This window comes from Ranitomeya variabilis, chromosome 2, assembly GCF_051348905.1.
Source record: "Ranitomeya variabilis isolate aRanVar5 chromosome 2, aRanVar5.hap1, whole genome shotgun sequence".
Classification (NCBI taxonomy): domain Eukaryota; kingdom Metazoa; phylum Chordata; class Amphibia; order Anura; family Dendrobatidae; genus Ranitomeya; species Ranitomeya variabilis.
In genome coordinates this window covers 438,014,120-438,039,798 of record NC_135233.1, presented here as the reverse complement: position 1 = coordinate 438,039,798, position 25,679 = coordinate 438,014,120, and positions in this window count along the sequence as shown.

Genomic DNA, 25,679 nt, shown 5'->3' with positions numbered 1-25,679 from the left:
TGTGGAATAATCAAAGGGACGCAAAACCTGGCAGACGTCATTCATAGTGGCCCACTCTGTGGTTGTGAAGTCTGTACGGCGCTGACTGCGACTTTTTTGCGCCTGAAGCAGCTGGTACTCCATTACAGCTTGCTGCTGCTCACACAACCGCTCCAACATATGTAACGTGGAATTCCACCTGGTAGGTAGGTCACATATGATGCGATGTTCCGGCAGGCGGTGTCGGCGCTGCAGAGCCGCAATGCGCGCTTTTGCCGTGCTGGAACGCCGCAAGTGAGCACACTCTAGGCGGACCTTGTGCAGCAGTGCATCAAGATCCGGATAGTCCCTCAAAAAGCTCTGCACGACCAAATTGAGCACATGTGCCAGACATGGGATGTGAGTGAGGTTGCCGAGGCCCAGAGCTGCCACCAGATTTCGGCCATTATCACACACTACCATGCCTGGCTGGAGATTCGCTGGCACAAACCACACATCGCTCTCCTGCTTGATGGCATTCCAGAGCTCCTGCGCTGTGTGGCTACGATTCCCCAAGAAAATTAATTTCAAGACGGCCTGTTGACGTTTGGCCACGGCTGTGCTCATGTCGGTCGTAACAGGTACACGTTCATCACGGGTCCATGTGGAGGTGGACTGTGACGGCTCCTGCAGCGATGATTCTGAGGAACTGGTGTAGGAGGAGGAGTCAATGCGTACAGAATGGATTCCTGCAATCCTTGGAGTGGGCAGGACACGTCCTGCGCCACTCGCACGGTCTGTACCCGGCTCAACGACATTAACCCAATGGGCAGTGAGGGAAAGGTATCGCCCCTGTCCATGTTGACTGGTCCACGCATCGGTGGTGAGGTGGACCTTGCTACTGACGGCGTTCAGTAGCGCGTGTTTTATGTGTCCCTCCACATGCTTCTGCAGGGCAGGGACGGCTTGCCTGCTGAAGTAAAAGCGGCTGGGCACATTGTACTGTGGGACTGCCAATGACATGAAGTCACGGAAGCTGTCAGTCTCCACCAGCCTGAATGACAGCATTTCCAGTGACAGAAGTTTGGCAATGCCTGCAGTCAGAGCCTGTGCTCGTGGGTGGTTTGACGAGAAAGGCCGCCTTTTCTCCCATGCCTGTACTACCGATGGCTGTAGACTGGGCTGGGAGTGTGTGGATGACTGGGAAAGTGGCGCTGCGGGTGGAATTACAGCGGGTCTCTGGACAACAGGGGCAGAGGTTCTTCCACGGCGATCCTGGGAGGACGCCGAACCAGCTGCGTGTGAGGTAGAGGAAGAGGCAACACGAGCTGAAGAGGTGGTAGCTGCCGCTGTTGGTTGGCCTACCTCTTCAGTGTGTTTTTCTAACTCCGCCGGGTGCCTGTTGCGCACATGTTTCCACATGTTGGAGGTATTGAGGTTGCTGACATTTTTCCCTCTTTTGACTTTTTGATGACACACGTTGCATCTGACATAGCAAATGTCATCTGCAACTGTGTCAAAAAAGGACCAGGCACTGCAAGTCTTGGGAGCGCCCTTTTTGGCTTTTGGAAGAGACATGCTCCTAACGGGTGCCAAAGCGGAGGCTGCAGGATCCGCAGTCTTCCCCCTCCCTCTCCCTCTTTGGGCCGTACGGGGAATCTCTTCCTCAGAGCTGCTCCCACCACCTTCCTGTCCCTCACGCCAAGATGGGTCGAGGACCTCATCATCTACACTACCCTCTGCCCCCAACTGCTCCTCCTGGGTAGTCTCAGCAGCAGAGCACGCACCAGTAAGTGGCACCTGAGTGTCATCATCAGCTGATGCGGCCTGCGATGTGGTGACCGGAGCCACTGGCCCACCCGCCTCTTCAGAGGAAGACAGAAAAAGCTGTTGGGCATCACTGCACCCTGCCTCTTCTTCCATTTCTCCAATGCTGCTTGGCTGGCCCCCTGTTTCCAAGCCAAGAGATTCAGAGAACAGAAGTAGAGACGGCTCCTGTCCTGGGCTCTCTGTCTGCCTGGGCAATTTGGCAGGTGGTGAAGAGACAGATGGCTGCTCTCCAGTGCTCTGTGTCTGAGAGGATGTGGCACTAATGGAAGTTGATGCATTAGCTGCCATCCATCCGACAACAGCTTCAATTTGTTCTTCACGCAGCAGCGGTGTACGGCGCTCTGACACAAAGCTTCGCATGAACGACTGTTGCCTGGTGAATGTGGGTGCTGATGAGTCACCGGTGCCCGCAGCAGGCACAGAATCCCCACGTCCCCTCCCTGCTCCGCGCCCACGCCCACGTGCCTTACTCACTGCCTTCTTCATCTTGGTTGACTGATAAAGATAAGCAGAAAAGTACTAACGGATTTGTGTGCTTATTCCTGAGCAACTCCTCCTAACAGGTATAAGAAGCACTAATTATCTAAAGTGTGGACTAGACTTTAATATGAGCTAATGTGGCCTACAGAAATGTAAAGTGGTGTAACTGGTGTGTTTGGTGAACTGTATTATTTATTTATTTTTTGGGGGCTGAACTGACAACAGATAGAGCTGCAGTCACACGGAGACCGTGCAGACAGACGTAAACGGCGCTGCAAGGCCCAAAAACCCTCCTCTACTTTATCCTATGTAGTGTTTTTCCACAAATTAGCTGGAGACGGGTGGAAAGACACTAATAGGATTTTTTTAAATTAATTAGCAGCAGACTACACTACTTTGAAAAAAAAGAAAATTGATTTGGCGGTATGACGCAGTGAAAAACCCTGAGCTGGAGACAACCAGGCTACAGCTGCTCACAGATTACAGGGCGAGCTGCAGTCACACGGAGACCGTGCAGACAGCCGTAAACGGCGCTGCAAGGCCCAAAAACCCTCCTCTACTTTATCCTATGTAGTGTTTTTCCACAAATTAGCTGGAGACGGGTGGAAAGACACTAATAGGATTTTTTAAAATAAATTAGCAGCAGACTACACTACTTTGAAAAAAAAGAAAATTGATTTGGCGGTATGACGCAGTGAAAAACCCTGAGCTGGAGACAACCAGGCTACAGCTGCTCACAGATTACAGGGCGAGCTGCAGTCACACGGAGACCGTGCAGACAGCCGTAAACGGCGCTGCAAGGCCCAAAAACCCTCCTCTACTTTATCCTATGTAGTGTTTTTCCACAAATTAGCTGGAGACGGGTGGAAAGACACTAATAGGATTTTTTAAAATAAATTAGCAGCAGACTACACTACTTTGAAAAAAAAGAAAATTGATTTGGCGGTATGACGCAGTGAAAAACCCTGAGCTGGAGACAACCAGGCTACAGCTGCTCACAGATTACAGGGCGAGCTGCAGTCACACGGAGACCGTGCAGACAGCCGTAAACGGCGCTGCAAGGCCCAAAAACCCTCCTCTACTTTATCCTATGTAGTGTTTTTCCACAAATTAGCTGGAGACGGGTGGAAAGACACTAATAGGATTTTTTTAAATAAATTAGCAGCAGACTACACTACTTTGAAAAAAAAGAAAATTGATTTGGCGGTATGACGCAGTGAAAAACCCTGAGCTGGAGACAACCAGGCTATAGCTGCTCACAGATTACAGGGCGAGCTGCAGTCACACGGAGACCGTGCAGACAGCCGTAAACGGCGCTGCAAGGCCCAAAAACCCTCCTCTACTTTATCCTATGTAGTGTTTTTCCACAAATTAGCTGGAGACGGGTGGAAAGACACTAATAGGATTTTTTTGAATAAATTAGCAGCAGACTACACTACTTGGGAAAAAAAAAAAAAAAAAGGAACAGTATGAGGCAATGAACCACCCTCCCTGAACTGAATACAACCAGCTATGGATGGCCTATGTGGCTGCACTCAGACTGGAGACTGGGCTGCACTCACACACACACACACACAGACCCTGCAGATCGCTGTGAAAACAGCGCTACAAGGCAAAAGCAAGGTGAATAGTAGGTGAACACAGCGGTTGCTAAATTAGCCTTTGGAAAGCACAAAGAAGCAAATCGCTATCTCTAAACTGTCCCTCAGTCAGCAAACAGCGTCCTGTCACTAACTGAATTCACAGCAGAGTGATCGCAAAATGGCGCCAGCGACTTTTAAACTGCATCATGACATCATTACACCAGCCAATCACAGCCTTGCCAGTAGTTTCATGCCCTCCATGCTAAACAGGATGTGCCCACACTTGGAATCAATCTCATTGGCTGAATTTCTGCTTTTTGAATCTTAGAACTTCCGATTCCGGTATCCGATACGCGGCAAGTATCGGAATCCCGGTATCGGAATTCCGATACCGCAAGTATCGGCCGATACCCGATACTTGCGGTATCGGAATGCTCAACACTAGTAGTGAGCGATGTGTAGTCTTTATCAGGTAGGTCATCTGTTCGGTCAGGCAGGGCATCCACGACATTATTCTGGCTTGGGTGTCATCTTTTGGTAGGGGAGCTTTCTTGCCATGCGATGAGTGGATCCAAGCGAGTCTTCCCTCCAGTTTCACAGAGTTTGGTGTCATCAGCAGCACTTGAGCAGGATCATCAAATCTGGGATCGAGTGGTGTTCTCCTTACAAGCTTTTTCACCAACACCCAGTCTCCTGGCTTCTAGGAGTGCATACCGGACACTGAATCTGGATCTGGCAATGAAGAAAAAAAAACTCGAGAATGGATGTTAGCAAGTTTCTTGGTGATTTCAATTACATAAGCAGACAAAGTATCATATTACATAATCAGCTGCTAAGGGAAAGGATACCCCTAACCTGGGACTAGACACAAACAAAATTTCATATAATGACAGCTTTCCTGGGCCTCTGGGAGTGTGCCTGAACACTGAGTAGTGTGATTGGGAGTGTGTAGGCCTAAGTCTGACCCTACTGCTGACTAGATCTCTCGTGTGAGGTTTGCTGTGAATGCGGGTCCCTGGTCACTCTCTATCACTTCTGGGACCCCATAGCTGCATATCTCGTCTCTGAGAGTGGCTTCTTTGCAGTAGTATTTGCTGACTGGTTCCTCACTGGGAAAGCTTCTGGCCATCCTGAGAACACGTCCACGACCACAAGGGCATATTCGAATCCTCCACTTGGCGGCATCTGGATGTGGTCTATCTGGATCCTCTGGAAGGGGGTTCAGTGGTCTGGCAAGACGATGTGTGGGAACTTTCTTCATTCTTCCAGGGTTGCATTTGCCACAGGTCAGACAGCTGTTTATGAACTTGGCTGTTAGGGTGGAGATTTCTGGAGCGAACCAGTAAGCACCAATCGGATCATTCATCTGTGTCTTTAATCTGTGTGTGGGCCCATGTGCCCACTGGACCACCATAGGGTACATGCTTCGGGGTAAACTGGGTTTGTAGTCCATTTAGTATACCCTTCCTTCTTCATGTGTTGCTCACTTCTGCATCCAGCATTCCTTCTTGTCCTTTGGGGCTTGCTCTTGCAACTTTTTTGAGCAGATCCCAGGATGTCATCTTGTCAGGTTTCCTGTCTTCAGCCGTCCTGTAGTAGCCGTCCGGCTCTACGACCTCTTCCACTTGTCCATATTGTCTTTCCTTGACTGTTTCTTTGGCTGCCATATCCGCCATGTTGTTGCCTCGTGCCCCTACTGTGTCCAGTTTTCCATGCGCTTTGACTTTTAGCATTGTCACCACTTTTGGAAGTTGAAGTGTGTTCAGCAGGTCCTTAATGGCTCCATTGATGCTTCACGGTTGTTCCGCTGGCTGTTATGAAGTCCCTTGCAGCCCAGATGGGTCCGAAGTCGTGTGCTATGCCATGCAAGTACCTTGAATCGGTATACATTTTCTCAGTCTTGTCTTCTGCCATCTGGTAGGCTTTTATCAGCGCTATCAGTTCTGCTTCCTGGGCTGACAGACTGGGCGGCAGACTTCTGGACCACAGGATCTCTTGATTGCTGGTCACTGCACATCCCGTGTGAAATATTCCTTCATCATCTGCGAATCTGGAGCCATCCACATAGAGGATCAACTCTGGGTTGGTCAGTGGCTCTTCTGCCACCTTGGGTAGTCCTGCTGTTTCCTCTTGCATGATGCTGAAGCAATCATGGTCATCCGTCCGGAGCAAATTCAGATCCCTGCAGAAGGTATCATGCAGATTTTGATCAGACTTTTTATCTGAGGATCCGTATCTGTATCCCCCCTTGGGAGTGGGAGTAGAGTGGGCGGATTGAGGACTGTGCATCTGGAGATGGTGACATTGTCGGGCAGGAGTAGAGAGCACTGGCGGTGGAGAGATGTTTTGGCTGGGTTTGGTTGAGGATTGCTGAGATGTCATGCAGAACCAGGATTTCCAATGGTTTTCTCCACTGATGTCAGTAGTCCTGTCCAGGAGGGCGTGTGCTGCAACTGCTGCTCTCATGCAGAAGGAAGAGGCTTCCCTTGCAACTGGATCCAGGCAAGCTGAAAAGTAGTCCGAAAGTCTCTGCTTTCCCCCCTGAAGCTGTGTCAGGACTCCAGTAGCAAGGCCTTCTCTTCTCATCAAGTAGAGACGGAATGGCTTCTTGTAGTCAGATAGGCCTAGTGCTGGCAGAGACTACAGAGCCTTTTAACTTCTTGAACGAACTGAAGGCCACATCTGTCTGGAGGAACGGGGTCACACTGACGTATTCACACAGAGGCTGCATTAGGACGGAAGCATCAGGGATCCAGGCTCTGCAATATGAAACTAGACCAAGGAAGGCCTGTAGCACCTTTTGAGTTGTTGGAGGAACCATCTTCTCTACTGTGGTCTTCCGGTCATCTGTCAGGTGTTTCGCCTGGTGAGCAATACAGTGTCTCTGGCACGTAACTTGCTTCAGACACCACTGGACTTTGTTCTTTGAGATCTTGCAGTGCTGCTCCGCCAGGTAGAGTAGGAGATACAAGGAATGGGCTTTACACGTGTCAAAGTCAATTGCACAAAGGAGTAGATTGTCCATGTATTGTAGCAGGGTCACTTCTGCTTGTTCTGTGACTCAGTTGGTGAGAACTGTGGACATTGCTTTGGTGAACTGTGAAGGGCTGTTCTGGGCCCACTGTGGCATCACTGTCCATGTGTGGTGTCCCCCCTGGTGCATTAAGGCAAACAGGAACTGGTCATCCGGGTGAAGGGGAACACTGGAGAAAACCTTAGCCAGGTCGGTCACTGTGAACACTTTTGCTGTGGCAGGCACATTTGAGAGCAGAGTGTGCGGATTCGGCATAATTGCAGTTTCAAACACCGTGGCGTCATTCACAGCTCTCAGGTTATATACCATTCTGAACTTGGCTGGCTCTCCTTTTACAGTCTTTTTCTTGACGGGGAAAAGCGGGGTATTGCAAGGCGATGTGTGAGGAACAATGATTCCTATTTCCAGGTAGACCTTCAGTTGGTCAGAGGCAGCTTGACTCTATGCCTGGCCTGGGCCTTACGAGGGTACGGGATACATGGCTTGAATGACACCCATACTGGGGCAACTGGAGGTTTTCTCACGTGCTGGGGACCCTTAGACCATAGACTTTCTGGTACTACATCCAGTACCTCCTTGGGTAGGCCTCATCGATTGCTTAATGTTCTTGTAGGGCCGCCAGCATGACTCTTCTTGGGTCAGGGATGAAGAAAGTGTCACTGTCCCATCTTCCTGGAACACTCTGGTTGCCTTCAGCTTCTGCAGTAGGTTCGCTCCCAGCAGGTTGAGTGGCAGGTCCTTTACACCACAAACTGGGACAGGATAGAGTGTCCTGGCTGAGTGCACACGCTCAGTGGCTTTGTAAACTGAGAATGTCTGACTTGACCATCAATGCCCATGCGAGACACAGAGGATTCTGATAGGCAGGTGGGATCAGCGAGTTCCACAGGTGTCATCACACTTCTGGCTGCACCACTTTGGATCTGACAACGCCATCCATTTTAAGGGTAATTTGAGGTACTGGTCTTGCAGATGAAGTTTTACATGTCAGGAGCGTAGTGTCTTGCAGACCTGGCTTGCTTGCCCCTGTCCTTTGGATGGGGTACTTCACTGCTTTCTGCACTTCCTCCTTGACCTGTTTCTCTGGACCAACTCTTGGATTGCATGGGTCCAGTCTCTTCGGGGGCGTGGGTGCCCTGCACTGGTTCTGGAAATAGCCAAACTTGCCACAGATGTAACTCTTGACACTTCTTCTGTCTTTGTAGGGTGGTTGCTCTTCCAGGTCAGTGGTCACCATGAGAGGGGCTGTCTTCTGCACCCCTGGTTGAGACTCAATCCTTTTGGCTACTGTGGACAATGGCATGATGGGTACTGTAGCGGCAGCGGGGTCCGGCCTGCTGATTGAAGCTGCGGTGGTAAGACGGGGCCTGCAGGTGCATTTGTGGCGAGGCCCGGGGTGCCATGAGACCGGCGGCTGCATCCAACCCAAGGTCTTGGGGCGTTACAGGGGCTGCGGCTGCATCTGCCGTCACTTCTTACCCCTGGTCTGACATAGCTTCTCCCCTTTGCTAACCTTATTGAGGTCGGTGTCTCCTCTCTGGAGTCTGCAGCGGTTCTTCCGGTGTGTCGATCGGCACTTTGTAGCGTCTTCACCTCTGGCTCCCCTTCTGGTGTTCTCAGCAGCACGGCACCCTTTTCCTTCTTTGCGCTCTTTGTGGTGCTATAATGGCGGCAGTTTTGGTGACAATCGGCAATAAACAGTCTCCTAGGCGCACATAAAACATTTTGCTGGGTCAGTCCACTGTTATTGACCTGTTCTCAGGCCTAGCCACTATCAGTGGTTTCCTAATTGGCTGTCTCAGTCCATGCACAAAGGCCTGTGTATCTGGTCATGACTCATGAATGGTGAAGCCCAAGTCTTGGAATACTTGCATTACTCTGCCATGAAACTTCTTTACAGACTCTGTCTTATCTTGGCTCTTGGTTTTGGCTTGTCCTGCCAATCTGCCTTTGGCCCACTCTCTGAGCTGTTATATTAGCTGTGGCCCTGACTTCCAAGCATGTACATCTGATTCTGCTGGAAGTTTGAATTGTTCCTTCATGATTGGCCAGAGTGCATCACCTGCTTCTATTTTCATTCATGGCCCAGAGATCATTCCAGGTGGCTGCATATGTTTGCTGCTTCTGCTACTTTCTTCGGTAAAATGGCATGGGATGCATCCCTGGGTCTGGAAGATTGTCACCTGACTTGAAGTGCAGTGCACATAGTGTAATGGTGGTGCCTCTATCTGCCCCTGCATTCTTGGTGCCTGTGGGTTTCTTTTCTAGTACTAGACAGCATGTATGATGTTCCCTCTTCATCTTCATCAGAGGAATAGTTGTGATAGCTTGTACTGGGGTCGTACACTGACTGATTTTGAACTTAGAAGTTGCTTTTTTATGTGAGGATGTCTCCCCCCTTGCTGAAGCTATGATGGATTAGGATTATAGTTTCATGTTGGTGTGAATGTGGATGTAGGCAGCTCTGACCGGTGCTGAAGCTGTACATTATCAATACATGGTGATATCAAAGTTCATGTAAAACCTTAAGGGTTACAATATTGTTGACTGTGAAATGAGGTAACGGAGAATCTGTCAGTGAGCTCGTTCTGATATCACTCCTCCCCCCTCTGCACCCAGGGCTGAGCTGACTGCTGCCTGATATGTCTGGGGCTGCCCACTGTAGGGGGGGCTTTCACCTTCTTTCCCCGATATCACAACTGGCAATGGCTGGACTGTGCCAGGGACACCTTGTGCTGTAAGCACCATATTGTTTGAATTGGGCGTTGGCCCAGCCGGCAACACGGAGGAAAAAAAGAGGAAGAAGAAGGAGGAGGGGTTGAGGAGTGAGACAAAGGAATAGTAGGAGGGGAGAGAGAATGTGGAGAGAGAGAGAAGAAAGGTGTGGTGGGGGAGTGGATAAGGAGGGAGGAGAAGATGGAGGGTGGAGGGAGGAGAGAGGGAGGAGAAGAGAGGAGTGGAGAAAGAGGGGAAGAGAGAGAAGAGAAAAAATGTGGAGGAAGAGGAAAGGAGAGAGAGAGAGAGAGAGAGAGAGAGAGAGAGAGAGTGCGGAGAGAAAAGACTGACAGAGGAAAAAGAGGATAGATTAGAACAACAAGAATAATAGAGAGGAGCAATTATGCCTTCTCCCTGTAGGGAGAGACGGGGCGCACCACATACTGTGCAAAAATAACTACCTATACCATGGATTCTGCTAAAAGCAGACTGCGCAGATTGTCCCGTCTCATACACACAAAAATCACTTCCTGGTTTGCTCACATAACTTTCTGTACCACCTAAACGATGTAAGCTCTGCTGCTACTTCATACCATGTATTGGCATTCAGCAATCTAACATCAGCTAACTTCCCCTATTTTCCTTTCTACGTCATGCCACTCTGCAGCTTGAAGTCTGCCATTCTAATGAATTTCACGTACTTTATACCTTCCAAAAATCTTCACATACTTAACACCTTCGTATTCTGTCACTATCTACTGACTTTCCTGTTGCTCGGCCACTCTATTCCCCATGGCAAGAGTAAAAAATGAAAATGAAAAACACACAAAAATGAGAAAAGAAAACAGTACTAAAAAAAACTTCTAAAAATGAGTATATAAAACACTAAGAAAAACTCAAAACGATAAGAAAAACCTTCAAAAACTTAGTTCACAACCAAAAACTCAAAACTTTGATACAAGAGTAAGGAAAAAAAACTTTTTTCAAAAAAATAAATAAATAAAAAATAAAAAGGTAAAGAGATTGAAGATTGAGGAAAACTTAATTAAAAAACTTTAAAATGCCGCAAAAAGAAAAAGACCCTTTAAGAGAGTAAAAAAAAAATTAAAAATTAAAACGGCTTTTCTCTTCTTTTTTTTTTTTTCCTTTAGAATCTCTGCGCTCAAATGCAGCCAGAGACACACTTCCTCTTAGATATCACGTATGCCATTGCAATAATATCAAATGTCACTAAAATCACATTTCTGAAAACACGTAGGTCACATCAAAAAATGATAGATACAATTTAAATTTCACTTCTTCACAAAAAAACTACACATACCCAGCATTGCAGCTGAAAACAGTCAGAGAAAAAAAAAAATTGATTTACAATGCATATCTCTCTGCTAAACAGCACGGAGAAAGAGGAAGTTCGGACAAGAGAACTATTTCTGCTTCTTAAAGCGGCAATAGTACATGACACAAACAGACAGATAGACAATCCGAGAGATGCCCTTTTAAATTCTGTGACACATGCAGGCTGCGCTGGGAACAGACTACTGCCAATCGCACTGGACGCACCTGCGCCCGGGCCACCTGAGTGCTTGAGAAGCACAACAAGCGGGAAATCTACCACCCCGGTCCGGACGTCCTGACTGGATCGCTGGCACTACGGGAATCTGCAGTAGCCCTCTTAAGTTATCACTACCCGTGCCTGGAACATGGGACTACCTGCCCCGGAACTCTGCGTGTTCCTCCTATGCACGGGAATCCTGCAATAACTTATCGAGCGATTTGGCCTCCTGCGGTCTGTTTCTCAGCAACCACAAACAAAAGTCACTTTTTCCTTCTTCTCTCGGATTTTACACAAACACATACACGGTCCACAGCAGACACCTCCCAGGGTGGATTCGTGGCTACGGATTTTTTACACTACCTGGGAATTTGTGACCACATCTGACCGGCAAGAGGCATAGACAAGGACTGGGCACAGGGGACTTTCAGGTAAGATGATAACATTTTCTTACCTTACTTATGGAGCTGCGCAGTCTCCTGCCCCTGTGCCAGGCCACGCTACAACTTCCGTATCTCCGGTTAGAAGGATCCCGTGCGTTTCATCCGAGCCGTTGGGCGCCATTCTGTTATGGAAATATTAGGGTTGGATAAATATATCCCTGTGTGTGCTGCGGCCGCTCCCAATTAGACTGAGTATTTTGAGCGCTCATCAAGAATGGACTGTACACAACTGTGACAGAACAACATTCCATCAATACTGATACTTTATTGTACATACATAGTTTTATATTTTCACATAGAAAGGAGTGGTTAGGGGTTGTCAGGGGTGGTTAGTTAATTACCATATTGTCTAGCTCCTCTGTCATTGGTTATCTAAACATATATGGAATATTGTGATTAATGCTCATATGACTGCTGATCAAGCAACTAAACTCGAGTTCTCTGTCTAGGACAAAGTGGAGACACTTGACCAGCAGTCACCAAACATCTGACTCTGTTCTGCTTTTAGGGGTGGAAAACCCCATATGATCTGTCTGGGTTATATCAGGCTTATATCAGTTTGTCAGCCATTTTAAACCATTGATTATAATGTATATATTAGCTGTGAGCATATAAGTATATATTTGATTATAGAGGAGTATACATGCAAGTGAGATCTACATGATATATATATTTCTATCACACCAGTACCTCTGCTACCTACTTCCTGATCTCATGTCTGCTTGTGGTCTCCAGTGCTTTTACTACCCATTTCCTGCACGCATCACCTGTCTGCTGCACCAATGCCTGTGGCTTGTGTGTCCACCCAAAACTTGGGCTTGGAGGATCCACCTCCCCAGCTGAGCCAAAACATTGCCCTTGTCTAGCCTTATCACATTATAGGGTAACTTTACAAGGAAACCCTATAAATAAGGCACAATAGTTAGGGATGGATCTCCTAAACTTTTTTGCACTATAATCTCCTGTTGCCAAGTTTCTAACTTTTCTGCCCAAGCTGTGCAATGTTTCCCAGGTGGAATGGTTTCCGTTCACTGCCTTTGGCTTATATCTAATTGCCCAACGAAGGCTTTACCTTGAGTGGTCTGGTGGTGCTCCCTGATACCCAGCAGCCTGGGCAAATGTCCGATAACCTTCTCTTCTCCCCAGCTGTACCATGACCTGCCCATACCACTTCACAAATTGAAAAGCCTATTAATCAGGTATAATTTTTGCCTAATTAGCATTCGTGGTCCGTTAGTTAGCCGCCCACCCTGCATTCTGTGTAAGATATGATTTATATAACTTGGATAAAACAAATAATAAACCCTCCGTATCCGGCAGTATAATGAGCCTGTTCTCCATTACCTCCGCATGCATTGACTATACAAAGCAGGTTTATTAATGCTTCACATAAACATGTCTACAATATAAATTTTAAGGTAAACTTTTTCAGGTCATTCCCACCGGGAGCACAAAAAAACCATTTCAGTTTAGAAGCTGAGATTAATTTCCAAGTAATGACTGTTCATATACATTGTGCCACCGGCTCCATCAGTCCTGGCTCCAGGATGGAAAATTAGAGCATTTTAAAGCTTTTCCGATTGAAATATGCAGTAGTTTTGTGTGTTTATGCTTATCTGGGAAACAAAAATAGGCAAATCGAATGACAGGACATAAATCTTATCAAGATCTCAATTTCTTTGCCCAAGTTTCAATTTACATATTTTTTTGTATAAATGATATTGAAAGAACAATAAGTTACTGTTTATAATATACACAAAAGGCTCCGGTTGAACATATGATCAATGTGCATCTTAAAGGGAAGCAGACAGGACGATTTCACTACTGAAACTAGTGATTTGTCTGTATAAGTCCCAGTACAACTATAATAATAATAACTGCTTTCTAATAATCTCTTGTGCCAGGGCTGAGAAATTAAGCTTTGAAGACACATGCAAATTAATCTGGACGTACAATGGGACATGTCAATGTATTCTCACCGCATCAACACTCCCCGAATGCACTTTCAGGCGGTCATGATCCAGTCCGGGTATTGAGTCCTGCCTGCCCTTTTCCTGGGCTGATCATGTCAAGGGTTATCTTTGCTCTACCCCATTCTGGGTTCCGGTTTGCTATTTTAGCGCCGCTGTATCCTGCAGGCAGTGTCAGTTATAGTTTCTGCCTACGGCGTGTGCAGCTGACTCTGCGCACCCTGATTCGTTGTGCTGCTTTTGCTGACTGTACCCATGTCTGTTTATTCTCCTCTTCCCGTCCCGACTCCGTGTTCCCCTTTCGTGTTTAGATTCACTAGGTACCTGACTTGGCTTGGACTTTGACCTGCTGTTTTGTTTCTTGTCTTTGGCATATCTGCTCCTGACCGGTATTGACCCATTTGGCTTGTTTCTGACTCTGTGCTTGGTTATTCCTTTTGTACTGTGCTACAGACTAATATCGACCCGGATTGTTTTACTATTCCGCTGCCACCTGGTGGTGGCCTTGCTGCTGCGCTGCAGGTCTGCTCCTGCTGTGTGCAGTCCTCCATCCACTCTATTGCCATCTAGTGGAGCTGCTTCTTCCTGCATAGCCTGTTGTGAATTCTGCTCTTGGGCTCCCTCCGGTGGTTGTAAGTGGTAGCGCTGCTGTCTCTGAATCGCAGCATTTATCAGGTGTGTTCACTTTTTGCAATTTTGACTGGGCTATTTAGTCTTGCTTCACCCTTTAGTCAGTGCCAGTTGTCCATTGTTCCTGGAGGATTCACATCCCTGCCTGGTCTCTTCTGCTTTGCAGTTCATTTCAACAAAGATAAGTTCTGGCCTTGATTTTTGCTGATTGTTCAGTTCTTTTCCATGTTTTTGTCTTGTCCGGCTTGGTCTGTATAAGGATTTGTTTAGCCAAGCTGGTATCTCTGGAGATGCAGATATTTAGAATTAGAATTTGCCAGACGTTGTGGTTTCCCTTTGCAGCCTTTGCAGAGTCCTATTCCTTTGAGGGGCATTGATGCTACACCGTTGGCTAAAAATAAACCTCAGTTTTGGACACAGCTAACCATGTGCATGGCGCCAGCCCATCAGGAAGATTGTCGTTTTCTGGTGTTGCATAATTTGCAAGATGCTATTGTGCTGGGTTTCCCATGGTTACAGGTGCATAATCCGGTATTAGATTGGAAATCTATGTCTGTGACTAGTTGGGGTTGTCAGGGGGTTCATGGTGACGTTCCTTTGATGTCAATTGCCTCCTCCCCCTCTTCTGAAATTCCTGAGTTTTTGTCAGATTTCCAGGATGTATTCAATGAGCCCAAGTCCAGTTCCCTTCCACCGCATAGGGATTGTGATTGTGCTATTGACTTGATTCCAGGCTGTAAGTTCCCTAAGGGCCGACTTTTCAACCTGTCTGTGCCAGAACATACCGCCATGCGGAGCTATGTTAAGGAGTCCTTGGAGAAGGGGCATATTCGGCCATCTTCTTCACCATTGGGAGCAGGGTTTTTTTTTGTTGCCAAAAAAGATGGCTCCTTGAGACCCTGTATTGATTATCGCCTCTTGAATAAGATCAAGGTCAAATTCCAATACCCTTTGCCTTTGCTTTCTGATCTGTTTGCTAGGATTAAGGGGGCTAGTTGGTTTACTAAGATTGACCTTCGAGGGGCATATAATCTTGTTCGTATTAAGCAGGGTGACGAATGGAAAACTGCGTTTAATACGCCCGAAGGCCATTTTGAATACCTTGTAATGCCATTCGGACTCTCTAATGCTCCATCTGTGTTTCAGTCCTTCATGCATGATATATTTTGGAATTATCTTGATAAATTCATGATTGTATATTTGGATGATATTTAGATTTTTTCAGATGATTGGGAGTCTCATGTGAAACAAGTCAGGATGGTATTTCAGATCCTTCGTGATAATGCCTTGTTTGTGAAGGGGTCTAAGTGCCTCTTTGGAGTACAGAAGATTTCTTTTTTGGGCTTCATTTTTTCTCCCTCATCTATAGAAATGGATCCGGTTAAGGTTCAGGCCATTCATGATTGGATCCAGCCCACATCCGTGAAGAGCCTTCAGAAATTTTTGGGCTTTGCTAATTTTTATCGCCGTTTCACTGCCAACTTCTCCAGTGTGGTTAATCCCCTGACCGATTTGACGAAGAAAGGCGCTGATGTGACGAATTGGTCCTCTGCGGCTGTTTCTGCCTTTCAGGAGCTTAAACGCCGATTTACTTCTGCCCCTGTGTTGCGTCAGCCGGATGTTTCTCTTCCTTTTCAGGTTGAGGTTGACGCTTCCGAGATTGGGGCAGGGGCTGTTTTGTCTCAGAGGAATTCTGATGGTTCCTTGATGAAACCGTGTGCCTTCTTTTCTCGAAAGTTTTCACCTGCGGAACGCAATTATGATGTCGGCAATCGTGAGTTGTTGGCTATGAAGTGGGCATTTGAGGAGTGGCGACATTGGCTTGAGGGGGCCAAGCACCGTATTGTGGTCTTGACCGAGCATAAGAATCTGATTTATCTCGAGTCTGCCAAACGGCTGAATCCTAGACAGGCCCGATGGTCCCTGTTTTTCTCCCGTTTTGATTTTGTGGTCTCGTATCTTCCGGGTTCTAAGAATGTTAAGGCTGATGCCCTCTCTAGGAGCTTTTTGCCTGATTCTACTGGGGTCCTTGAGCCGGTCGGTATTCTGAAGGAAGGGGTGATTCTTTTTGCCATCTCCCCTGATTTACGATGGGTTCTTCAGGAATTTCAGGCTGATAAACCTGACCGCTGTCCAGTGGGGAAATTGTTTGTTCCTGACAGATGGACTAGTAAAGTGATTTTGGAGGTTCATTGTTCTGTGTTAGCTGGTCATCCTGGAATTTTTGGTACCAGAGATTTGGTTGGTAGGTCCTTTTGGTGGTCTTCTTTGTCACGGGATGTTCGTTCTTTTGTGCAGTCCTGTGGGACTTGTGCGCGGGCCAAGCCTTGCTATTCCCGCGCTAGTGGGTTGCTTTTGCCTTTGCCAGTCCCTGAGAGGCCTTGGACACATATTTCTATGGATTTTATTTCGGATCTTCCGGTTTCCCAGACGATGTCAGTTATCTGGGTGGTTTGTGACCGGTTTTCTAAGATGGTTTATTTGGTACCTTTGCCTAAGTTGCCTTCCTCTTCTGATTTGGTTCCGTTGTTTTTTCAGCATGTGGTTCGTTTGCATGGCATTCCGGAGAATATTGTGTCCGATAGAGGTTCCCAGTTTGTTTCTAGGTTTTGGCGGGCCTTTTGTGCTAGGCTGGGCATTGATTTGTCTTTTTCTTCCGCATTTCATCCTCAGACAACTGGTCAACCCGAGCGAACTAATCAGACTTTGGAAACTTATTTGAGATGCTTTGTGTCTGCTGATCAGGATGATTGGGTGGCTTTCTTGCCATTGGCCGAGTTTGCCCTTAATAATCGGGCTAGTTCTGCTACCTTGGTTTCATCCTTCTTTTGTAACTCTGGTTTTCATCCTCGTTTTTCTTCGGGGCAGGTTGAGCCTTCTTATTGTCCTGGGGTGGACTCTGTGGTTGACAGGTTGCAGCAAATTTGGGCTCATGTTGTTGACAATTTGGTGTTGTCTCAGGAGGGGGCTCGGTTTATTGGCCCTTATAGGATTTCTGAGATTATCAATCCAGTGTCTTTTCCTTTGGCCCTTCCTTCCTCTTTTTCCATTCGTAATGTTTTTCATAGATCTTTGTTGCGGAAATATGTGGTGCCCGTTGTTCCCTCTGTTGATGCTCCTGCCCCGGTGTTGATTGATGGGGAGTTGGAGTACGTGGTTGAGAAGATTTTGAATTCTCGTTTTTCGAGGCGGAAGCTTCAGTACCTTGTCAAATGGAAGGGTTATGGCCAGGAGGATAATTTCTGGAGATGCAGATATACCCTCCATATCTTTAGTTAGCTGTGGAGATTTTGTATTTTCTGTGGTGGATATTTTCTAGTGTTTTAATACTGACCGCATAGTACTCTGTCCTATCCTTTCTATTTAGCTAGAAGTGGCCTCCTTTGCTAAATTCTCATTTCAGTATGTGTATGTTTTTTCCCTCTCCTCTCACAGTCAATATTTGTGGGGGGCTGCCTATCTTTTGGGGATTTTCTCTGAGGCAAGATAGTTTTCCCTTTTCTATCTCTAGGTGTAATTAGTCCTCCGGCTGTGTCGAGATGTCTAGGGAGCGCTAGGTACATTCCACGGCTACTTCTAGTTGCGGTGTTAAGTTCAGGGTCTGCGGTCAGTACAGGTACCACCTTCTCCAGAGTACGTCTCATGCTGCTCTTAGGCCACCAGATCATAACAATAGCCACAGCGTGACACAGGCTAATTTGCATTTGGTTTCCAAGCTCGATTTTTCTGCGCCAGCACATTGGATTACTACAATTACTACATGTCTTGTTAAGATTATCAGAGAGTCTTTAAAAAAAAATGACTGTTTGCATATACAGTGATGAGCAAAAGGGTAACAATGTTGTAAACTTTTTACTTTCAGGCTTCATATCTCACCATCCACTACTGCTTTGATCATGAAACTACCATCATTTTATAGACAATCAAGGACAAGACTAGTCCTTTTTTTATACACTGTGCATAGGCAGAAAGCTACCAATCAGTGGTGGGTGTGGGGTTATACCGAGCTCATGAATACCCAGGAGCAGGTTTACTAGTCCTCTAGTGATAATCTCCTGCTGATAAAACAGTGATTTTATCAAAACTGCTGCAAGCAGCCTAATAAGTGATACATTGCTGGAATCAGGGTCTCTGCACCTATATTATGCTGCTTTCATATTCCTGATGACATATTCTTTTTAATCATCTTATATGCAAATTAGCTTTAAACTGTTTCCACCTTTAGCAACAGGTGAGGATTTTTCTATCGGCAAATATCCCTGTTACTTACATAAGCCGCCGTGCCAGAGTTGCTGCAGAGTAGCTGCCACAAATCAAAATGTCAGGGTAAGTGAAGTATTCATTGCTTTGGGAGCCTTTGACACCTCGTCTGCTACAAAGATGATCTACAGAAAACATTTCCCTTCCCCTCTGGGAGATGGCGGTGCTGAAAGGACAGTTCCTTCTCTCAGGCTCCCACTCAACCAAATGCTACTGATTCAGCAAGTCCCATCCATCACTCAGCTCCAGGGAACGCGGCAATTTGCATGGGTTAGTGGGCTGAGAGCTGTCATAAAGGCCTTTTAATGTGCATCTTTACATCTGAGAGCACAGGTCAGTCTATTTTATCCAGCCCATTGTCTCCTGCACCCTATACGTGCCCTAGTTATGGTCGTCGGCTCTTGTGCTCCTTTACCCTATTTTTTATTTTTCTTAGATTTTAATCCTGATTGCAAACTTTAATCTAAAGTCGAGTGACTTTTTGGCAGAGTGTGGAATATATTAAGCTTTAATATTAGCCCTTATGAATATATTCAGAGTAGAGCTAAGAGTTTCGCTAAACTTAGATACATTGTGATTGTGGGAAAAGTTTCGATGTGACTTGTAGAACAGTCAGACTTTGCATAAGTAAAGGAATATATGGCGTGAGTACAGGTAATTGCAGGGGATATTTTTAGGACTTTCCCCCTATGCTTTGCAGGACTGAATCATGGTTCTGGGATAAGAGGTTAAAGAGTTTTATTCCCATCGCCTTTATCTTAAGTCTTATTTTTTTTAGCAGTTTTTGGCTAAGTTGTCTCCATTGAGATAAACACAACCTATAGAGATCTAAATGTATACTACATCATATGTTTAAGGGTTGGTCTCATTTTCGTTCCTTAGGGAGCGCACCACTCATCTGCCTGCCGATACAGGAATTTTTTTTTTCTACAAAATTCTGAATTTTTGGTATCTGCATGATCATTCTGAGATGGAGAATCACACTGTCAGGTCAGTTTTACCGTACAGTGAACTTGGTAAATAAAAACTCCAAGAAATAATTGCAGAATTACATTTTTTTTCGCTATTTTGACGTACTTGGAATTTTGTTTCCCGCTTTCCAGTACATCACATAATAAAATGAATGGCGACATTCAAAAGTACAATTTGCCCTGCAAAAAACAAGACCTCATATGGCTATGTAGATAGAAAAATAGAAAAGTTATGGCCCTTGGAAGACAAGGAGGGAAAATGAAAAAAACCCCCAAAAAACGGAAATTGGCTGCGGAAGGATGAAGTTGATAAGGGTGATGTTTGGTAAAGAAGTTGGAGAGTCTTAGCATTCTTACGATAATTTAAGGAGAATTTCTGCTACAGTTAGTTGTCTTACAGCCAGACACAAATTTGTAGGAAAGAATGAGGGTGGGCTATCTCTTTGGACAAATTATCAAGGATTGTTTAGGAATTTTTCATTGTTTTCTCTGCAATAATATAAAAGAAAATTAGAATATTAACCAGATTTTATATATGTTGTCTCACTTTGCTTAAACTTCCAAACTAGATATTACCAATGGTGATGAGCGAATGTTTTCAATAACGGAAAATATGAGTCCCCGCTTCAGCATGTCTCGCGGCTGTTTGTTAGACAATCCCTGCATGTCTCGCGGCTGTTTGTTAGGCAATTCCCGCAGGTCTCGTGGCTGTTTGTTAGGCAATCCCTACATGTCTAGCGGCTGTTTGTTAGGCAATCCCTGCATGTCTTGCGGCTGTTTGTTAGGCAATCCCTGCATGTCTCGCGGCTGTTAGGCAATCCCTGCATGTCTTGTGGCTGTTTGTTAGGCAATCCCTGCATGTCTAGCGGCTGTTTGTTAGGCAATCCCTGCATGTCTCATGATGACTGTTTGTTAGGCAATCCCTGCATGTCTCGTGGCTGTTTGTTAGGCAATCCTTGCATGTCTTGTGGCTGTTTGTTAGGCAATCCCTGCATGTCTTGTGGCTGTTTGTTAGGCAATCCCTGCATGTCTCGCAGCTGTTTGTTAGGCAATCCCTGCATGTCTCATGATGACTGTTTGTTAGGCAATCCCTGCATGTCTCGTGGCTGTTTGTTAGGCAATCCCCGCAGGTCTCGTGGCTGTTTGTTAGGCAATCCCTGCATGTCTCGCGGCTGTTTGTTAGGCAATCCCTGCATGTCTCGCGGCTGTTTGTTAGGCAATCCCTGCATGTCTTGTGGCTGTTTGTTAGGAAATCCCTGCATGTCTCGTGGCTGTTTGTTAAGCAATCCCTGCATGTCTCGCGACTGTTTGTTAGGCAATCCTCACATGTCTTGTGGCTGTTTGTTAGGCAATCCCTACATGTCTAGCAGCTGTTTGTTAGGCAATCCCTGCATGTCTTGCGGCTGTTTGTTAGACAATCCCTGCATGTCTCGCGGCTGTTTGTTAGGCAATCCCTGCATGTCATGCAACGCCGGCAGCAGAGTAGATGGTGAAATTACTTTCTCCGTCTCCTCCACGGCTGTGCTCTGATCCTGCCATGTGAGAGGATCGGAGCACAGTAGCATGACGCTCGGCTCCTGCTTGCAACAGAGCAGAAGCTGACGGTCATAGCACATCGCATCCGATGCTATACGATAATACGCTGGTGTGACTCCGGCCTTAGACTTTTTCTGAAGTCCTTCTTCAGTCCCCAATGTCAGACTGATCACAATCCTGCACCGATCAAAACTTCTGAAAATTTCTGTGACATTAAAAGTTTTCTTAGGCCATGTGCACACGTTCAGGATTTTTCGCGTTTTTTTCACCTTTTTTCGCTATAAAAACGTGATAAAAACGCGAAAAAAACGCTTACATATGCCTCCTATTATTTACAGGGTATTCCGCATTTTTTGTGCAAATGTTGTGATCTTTTCTGCGAAAAAATCGCATCGCGGAAAAAAAAGCAACATGTTCATTAAAAATGCGGAATTGCGGGCATTCCGCACACCTAGGAGTGCATTGATCTGCTTACTTCCCGCACGGGGCTGTGCACACCATGCGGGAAGTAAGCAGATTATGTGCGGTTGGTACCCAGGGTGGAGGAGAGGAGACTCTCCTCCACGGACTGGGCACCATATAATTGGTAAAAAAAAAAAGAATTAAAATAAAAAATAGTCCTATTCTCACCCTCTGATGGCCCCCGAAGTGTTCCCGCCTCTCCGGTGCATGCTCTCTCTTCGGTTCCTATAGATGGTGTGGTTCAGGACCTGTGATGATGTCACTGTCTTGTGATTGGTCACGTGACCGCTCATGTGACTCACGCGACCAATCACAAGCCGCAACGTCATCACAGGTCCTGAACCACACCAGCATCTATAGGAACGGACGCCGCTGAGGAGATCGTCTGGGTGAGTGTAACCATTTTTTATTTTTTTAATTATTTTTAAACATTCTATCTTTTACTATAGATGCTGCACAAGCAGCATCTATAGTAACAAGTTGGTCACACTTGTCAAACAGTATGTTTGACAAGTGTGACCAACTTGTCAGTCAGTTTTCCAAGCGATGCTACAGATCGCTTGGAAAACTTTAGCATTCTGCAAGCTAATTACGCTTGCAGAATGCTATAAAAATGGGAAAAAAACGGGAAAAAAACACACAAAAAAAATGCGGATTTCTTGCAGAAAATTTCCGGTTTTCTTCAGGAAATTTCTGCAAGAAATCTGGACGTGTGCACATACCCTTAAAGTCCTGTTAGTTGTTAGAAAACTAATTGAAGACACCGGTGTAATTATAATTTGTGGATGCTGCACAAATCAGTACAGTGACCTTCAATTTCATAATTTTATTCATACATTGTAATCTTTTTTTTTTCTTTGTGAATTGGTGTCTTTCTTTGTAAAACTCGCCAAGCGATTTAAAAATGAATGCGGATGCCGCATTAGGGATAATAATTGGTTTATTGTATGACGGTATTAATTTTTAGAGAATTGATTCATGTATCCATTGTGAATAATGGTTGCATCACAGTGTAATTTCCTGCTAATCTGGGGGTTCTTGTTGATATTGATTTCTCTGGGGGATAATAGAGGTTTTTGTTAAGACTTACTATTCCACAAAGCTGAAAGATCTAGTTTATTTCTGCAGGACTTAAGAGGAAAATCTACTTGAGTATTTATGGGCGAGCTTAGCAAATCTTCAGGGCATGAAGGGACATTTCCTTTAAGAAAGGTCATGACGCGTTTCGGCTCTATCTGTCAGATTATCAAAGTCATTTCCATATCTGCCCTATCCCTCTAAAGAGCAGGTAAACTGCGGAGGGAGAGCCGAATGCACTAGCTTATAAAATCCATAAATCCTTCTTAGAGGGAAGCAATTTCTATTCTGTCAACAGGTTGAATTAATCTATAAACACTTTTATATGCTAATAGAAATGAAAAAAAAAAATACTTTCTATCTAAAGTCCAGGATTCTTGCTTTTCTATCTTAGAAATCTTTTTCACCTGGAGGTCATTTTCACCTTGAACATGTTGTTTTTAACCAATTGGTTTGTAGTTATTTCGGGACTCAGGTTGGGATAAAAGCTTGAGCCACATCTCATTAAGGAAGTGTTGGCAAAGTCGACATTCATCAGTGGTAATAAAGGAGCTATTTATAATACCAGGGTCCTCTTTGGGCCACTTAAGACACAAAAAGGTTAGATAATGAACGTAGATCACCTCGTTAAAGCAATGAAGTGAGAAAGTTCAGTGGCTTTATAACAGAAGATGATTTTATTAAGGCATTTTCTGTAACTTTCTGGGGGGTATCTCTCATGAGTGGCTCCCCTCAAAAAGAAGATGGTTTACGACCAATGGAATTCAAACAGATCAATTTTACTGAACTCAAGTCATTTGTAGTACTGTCCATTTAAGAGATACAATATAATTAACAGGGTTGTCCGGGACTTGAAACGTAATGGTCTATAGCTAGGATACACCTTGAACCTTTCCCGATCAGCTGTTCTCGGTGTTGGTGGCATCTGAAACTGCTCAGTTGTGGAGCTGCACAGTACAGCTCCGTCAACGGCATAGTGGCCTGTTGTGACCCCAATGGCAGAGGGTCTCAGGAATAAATACCAAGTCTGCAAACACAAAAAACCAGCTCATAGGGCAGTGGTAACTGGGCTGACCATATATCTAATCCTAGCACCACAAATAGAAGTAGCCGGGGAACGTGCCTACATTGGTTCTAGACGTCTCGCGCCAGCCGGAGAACTAACTAACCCTAGAAGGGAAAAGAAAGACCTTTCTTGCCTCCAGAGAAAAGACCCCAAAAGTTGGATACAAGCCCCCAACAAATAATAACGGTGAGGTAAGAGGAAAAGACAAACATAAGAATGAGCTAGGTATTTAGCAAAGAGAGGCCCACTAGCTAATAGCAGAATAAAGTAAGATGACTTATATGGTCAGCAAAAACCCTATTAAAATATCCACGCTGGATATTCAAGAACCCCCGAACCGTCTAACGGCCGGGGGGAGAACACCAGCCCCCTAGAGCTTCCAGCAAGGTCAGAAATCACATTTAGTACAAGCTGGACAAAAATAGTAGCAAAGCAAGTAACTCAAAAAACAAAGAAGCAAGACTTAGCTTAATTTTGCAAGAGCCAGGACCAGCAGACAGGAGCAACAGAAGGATCTGATTACAACGATGCCAGGCACTGGACTAAGGATCCAGGAAGTTAATATAGCGACACCCCTGGACAAACGACCCAGGTGAGTGCCAAACAGAAAAAAGACAATCCCAGAGTCATACCACTAGTGACCACAAGAGGGAGCCAAAAAGTCTAATTCACAACAGTGGCCATGGCGTGGTACTGCACGTCCTCCACCTGTTCTAATCAATCGGGGTAGATGTGTAGTACCCGGCTGCAGCCACTATTCTGTCAATGGAGCTGTGTTGTGAAACTCTGTAATTGAGCGGTTCCGAGTGCCATCGGGACTAGCTGACCGGCGGGGGTGACGCCGATCATTCATTGATGGCTTATTCTAAGGATTGGCCATCAATCATAAATTTCTTTAATTCTTTCAACACTCAAATTTGGTATCAAATCTTGGTGTTGCCAAAAGACACAAGGTGGCACAGAGTCTTATCTTTGCAGAATGTACCCAATTAGTAAAACAGTTAACTGAGAGAGCTGTTACAGGTGATGACTTGAGTAGTGAGCGATGTCTCCGGTGAGTCGGCGTGGAGTGCGAGAGAGTATTAATGGCCATGTGGTACTGAGCCATTGCAAAAGACTTTTTCGATCTGGCAGATTTTGCCCTAATTCGAAATTTGGCAGATTCGGTCATATTTGGCCTGGAAATTTGATTTGCATCAATACAAAATTGCACATGCCTGTTATCATGCTCAAAGTTCTCTCTCTGGTCATAGAGTTCTTAAAAAAAATAATATTCAGCTTAACTCTCATGTTTCCCGCCACCGTAGCACCCAGTCTAGTTATTCAATCTTTGCGTGTGGCTTTGGAGTCTTCAGTTGAGGTGACAGATAACCTCTTCCAGTTCTTAAGACTTTGCCAACACTTCCATCAAGAGTGAATCCCAAAGGCACCAATTTGCCCTTGGGCAATGCCATGACGCCACGACGCGCATCACTGAGGTCTAGTCAGCAATGGAAATACTGATGACGACTGAAAATCTAGAAGAGGACATCCATTGAAAAATAGGAAACATTGGAACCTCAAAGAGAGTCCAGATGACTGGTTTCGAAGCATCGGCCAGACAAACAGTAAGAGGAGCATAATATATTTTTTAGCCCATTCCTGGCTCATGTGAATCAAGAAATACGTCTGCCGGCCATAACTTTGCCTGATTCTCCCAAATGAAATTGCAAAAAAAATCATTATTAGGTCCAATCTGAATTTTTTTTGTAAAATTTGAGGCAAATTTGCTTCTGCTAGTAATGTTTCAAGAACCTTGCCTCATTCGAACAAAGTACCAAATTCCGTTGAAACTGTCTCTGGCGTACCGTTGCATGCTATCCTGTGTGGAGAGCCCATTTAGCCGGGAAGAGATGAGCAAGTAAATTCAACAAGAATCAAATTTACATCAAATTTTACAAAAAAAATTTCTAATTTTCTTAAATATGATTTTTTTTTTCAAAATTTCTTTTGGGAGAATGGCGTTTGTTAGACGTTTTTCTGCACTTCTTTCTATCCTGCATAATACTTTATTGGGGCGCCTCTTACAGCCTAAAGCAACAACTACAACCCATGTAGGTAGAGTGGATGCTG